This window comes from Coturnix japonica, chromosome 3 (assembly GCF_001577835.2).
Source record: "Coturnix japonica isolate 7356 chromosome 3, Coturnix japonica 2.1, whole genome shotgun sequence".
In the NCBI taxonomy this organism is placed as follows: Eukaryota; Metazoa; Chordata; class Aves; order Galliformes; family Phasianidae; genus Coturnix; species Coturnix japonica.
Window position 1 is genome coordinate 100,092,828 of NC_029518.1, and position 3,955 is coordinate 100,096,782.

General features: G+C 53.1%; 1 protein-coding gene across 2 annotated transcripts in view; it reads right to left on the reverse strand.

Annotated features, from left to right (window-relative positions):
* The window catches only part of RCAN2 (regulator of calcineurin 2), a 56,148-nt gene extending 52,564 nt beyond the window's left edge, over positions 1 to 3,584 (reverse strand). The window contains exons 1-2 of one of the 2 annotated variants that reach the window (XM_015859924.2): positions 3,498 to 3,507; positions 1,709 to 1,712 (exon numbers count right to left, since the gene is read on the reverse strand). The gene's annotated coding sequence lies outside the window, so the exon portion shown is untranslated. Of the gene's footprint in view, positions 1 to 1,708; positions 1,713 to 3,497; positions 3,508 to 3,538 lie in introns of those variants that run through there. The other variant, XM_015859923.2, reaches the window with a different exon arrangement.
* Positions 3,585 to 3,955: the final 371 nt, after the last annotated feature.

Sequence of the window (3,955 nt, forward strand, 5' to 3'; positions counted from 1 at the left end):
CTGTGATGCATATGGTGCTGTGATGCCTAATAACACCAGTCATAACTACATGTGCTTCATTAAAGGCCAAACCAAACCCCTTAGATGCAAGTGTTGTGTTGTTGACTTGGTGTGGGAAGACATTGCCATAACGGCAACCACCAAAACAGCCTGTGTCACATAAGGCCCACAGTGCTCAGCCAGCTCCAACCCCCTGCTGTGTGCAGCGTCCCACACCAGCAGCCCAGGCTGCCCAGAGCCACATCCAGCCTGGCTTGAATGCCGTGCAAGTGGATGGGGCATCCACAGCCTCCTTGGGCAACCTGTGCAGTGCGTCACCACCCTTGGGGGAAAAACATTCCTCCTAACGACCCAACTGACCTCCCCTGTCTCAGTTTCCAAACCCCCATTTTTTTTCCCCCCTGTGCCTATCACTGCCCACCCTCACAAACAGCCGTTCCCCCCCATTTTAAACTCTCCCTTCAGTACTGGTGCAAGATGAGGTCTCCCTGCAGCCTTCTCTCTTCTCCAAGCTAAACCGCCAGTTCCCTCAACCTTTCCTAGGTTGGAGAGCTACTAACAGCCCTCATAAATGATTTATAAGCAATCCTTACCTCTGGGTGCAGCATTGCTACATTCAGTTTGTCACCATCCCTAACGCCTGTTCAATGGGCCAGTTGCTTAAATATCACCATGCATGTATAGATTTACCATCCATGTATTTATGGAAACTAAGAAGGCATTTTCTCGGTGGACCATTTTCACTGTCCTAAGGGTTTTATAAAAAAAGAAAGCCCTTTGGACACCACAGAAAACAGGCGCCATAACTCTCCCAATTGCTAGGAGACTTTCTGTTCTTGTTATTAATTAAACACTGCTTGACCATGGACAAACAACATCGACTAAAAAATAGAATAAGCAAACAAAACTGCTACAAAATACAAGCTTTAAATATCATCATAGAATAATGTTATTGAAGTTCTGACTGCCACACAGTGAGCTGCAGGAATGGAGGGGAGCTGGCACAAAGCAGAGTGGTCTGTGTGTGTGTTCTTCTAGAAGGATCCAGAGAAAGCCTCGATCTCACCACTGTTCCATTAGAAATCAGTTAAGTTTCTATCCTAACTCAAGAGAATGGAAAAGAAACGTTAACCCAATAAGCCCCTCTGCTGAGATTTTCCTGAATCAATTAGATCTTACCTAAAATACTCACCAAAAGTGAACAGGACACGGGGAAATGGTTTAAGTTAAAAGAGGGAAGATTTAGGTTGGATGTTAGGGGGAAGTTTCTTCACTTAGGAGAGTGGTTAGGGCCTTGGAACAGGCTGCCCAGGGAGGTTTGTGGATGCCCCGTCCTTGGAGTGTTCAAGGCCAGGTTGGACAGGGCCATGGGCAAACCTGATCTATGGGGTCCTCTATGGGATCTATGGGGTCTCTCATGGGGTCTCTATGGGGTCTCCTGGGCAACCTGATCTAGTAAAGGTGTATGTTTGGTGGCCCTGCTAGGCAGGGGGGTTTGGAACTACAGATCCTTGAGGTCCCTTCCAACCCGGGTCATTCTGTGAAAGCAGCAGGGTTACCAGGCTGCGGGTTACCCTACAGACACAGCTCCTGCTGAACGCAGTTGGGCCCACACAGACTTGGAGGAAGGCACAGCCCAGCTAAAACACCACACTGAAATGTCACTCCATTCTGCTAAATGAGCACCGGAGATTGGTGTTACCGCCCAGGTGCTAATTCTTCACTGTAGATTTAAATGGAGACATTGTAATTAGAAAAGCAGGACGGGAAGCTCCTGGGCCAGGCTTAATGAACTGCTGCAGTCTAAGTGCAGCACAGACCACCGGCCACCCTCCCTTCATCTCCCCCCTGCACCCTGCCCGGCCCACAGCTGCCCCACACAATGCAGGTGACTGCGCATTTCAAGCCCACACCACACAGCGGCCAACCACCCCACACCCACACACAGACAGGCAGAGTTATGAGGAAGAGGATATTTTTTTTATGCTAACTGGTGCAAATCCCAATCGTCTCTAATCCTTCCCATTGACATTAGAGCCGTATTAAATTTAGCTGAGCCTTTGTAAACTATTTTGGAGGCTTTTAACATCCAAGGACTATTCGCTTCTATTCATCTCCAACAGGCTGCCAGCTCGAGCTGTTCAAGACCTGCACGTTGCTTCAACAGACTGAGACGTGCCTCCCACGCCTGGCTGCATCCTACGCTGAGAGAAGGAGCCCAGCCAAACACTCTGCATCTCCTGCCATGGGGGAAACAAGGCAGCAGACAGCCCCGTGCTCAGCCCTGCTGACGCACTGCAGTCCCTGCCACGATGGAAGGTGGTAATGGGAGAACCAAAAGCCAGGGGGAAGAATTTACATAGAATCACGGGATGGTTGGGTTGGAAGGGACCTCAAGGATCAGAAAGCTCCAACCCCATGCAACATGCAGGGGCCAACCAACCTCCACATTGATACCAGCCAGGCTGCCCAGGGCCCATCCAACCCTATCAGTGATCCAATTGTAAAGTGGCACACAGCATTACAACGTGCCGGCCCTCGGCCAGACCTGTCACCTCACACAGGGCAGTGTAACAGCCCTCCCACATACAGCCCAATTCTCACCAAGACCTACTTCCCTTTCCCTGCAAGGAGGAGAAAAAGAAAGAAGCCCTGCAGTGAGAGCGATCCGCAACTGGAGCTGTTCAGGGTGTTTAGTGCTTAGAAGACTCTTGTGGACTGTTCTGTTCTGAGTTGTGCTCATAACATCATCACAGCTCACCTGCCTCATATCAAGCAATGTATAGTCAGTAGTTTTTGTAGAATCACAGAATGCCTGTGTCAAAAGGCCCACAGTGCTCATCCAGCTCCAACCCCCTGCTGTGTGCAGGGTCACCAACCAGCAGCCCAGGCTGCCCAGAGCCACATCCAGCCTGGCCTTGAATGCCTGCAGGGATGGGGCATCCACAGCCTCCTTGGGCAACCTGTGCCAGTCGTCACCACCCTCTGGGGGAAAACTTCCTCCTCAGATCCAACCTGAACCTCCCCTGTCTCATTTCAAACCATCCCCCTTGTCTATCACTGCCCACCCTCACAAGCAGCCGTTCCCATCCAGTCTATATGCTCACATGTAACTCTAAGGACACGGACACAACAAACACCTTCTGTACAACGCCCGGCACAGCCTCTAGATGCGAATACAGAGCATAGCAGAGGGCAGCACTCCATCCCTCGGAGCACAGCAGGGCTCCACGCAGCTCCTGCAGTCAGATAAAGTTACCTGGTAGCAGCACGAACAACGTACTATAAACCACGAATCTCTCCAGCACTCAATGCAATGAGTTGGCTGTTTCTGCGCTGTTTCTCCCCGCTCTCAGCCCTTCACCACAACCGTCCCACACACGGCACATGCCGCCCGACCCCCCATGTTCCCCACGGCCGCGGGTATCGCCTCCTGGCAGGGCGCTTACATAACGCCAATGGGGTCGGCACGGCGGAGCTGCGCGCACCACGGCAACCGGCCGGAGCTCACCTGAGTTGCGGCCGAGCTCACACTCACCTACTGCGGCCCTCGGCCCCCCGCCAGCACCGCCCACGTCAGCAACCGCCGAGCTCCAGCCGAGAGCTGTCGGCGTGCACGCAGCGCTGAGAAGAAGGTGGAGAGGAGGTCGGGAGGGAAGGGGCCGCAGACAGCCAATCATCAAAGCGCTCTGACTTAACGGGCAGGCGGCGCAGCCAGTAAGAATGCGAGGAGAGAGATGGCCCCGCCCACCGCGCTCTCTTGGAGACTCCCACCTCAGTCCGCCGCTGGTCGACGGCGGGTGGGCGGGATGAGGGACCGGACGGGTGGGGGGGAAAGGGACCGCAGGAATGGAGTGAGGGGGGATGGATGGGGATATGGGGATGGGGATGGGGTGAGATGTGAGGTGAGGGGTTATATGGAGTGAGGATGGAGCAGGGAAACGTTAGATGGGAT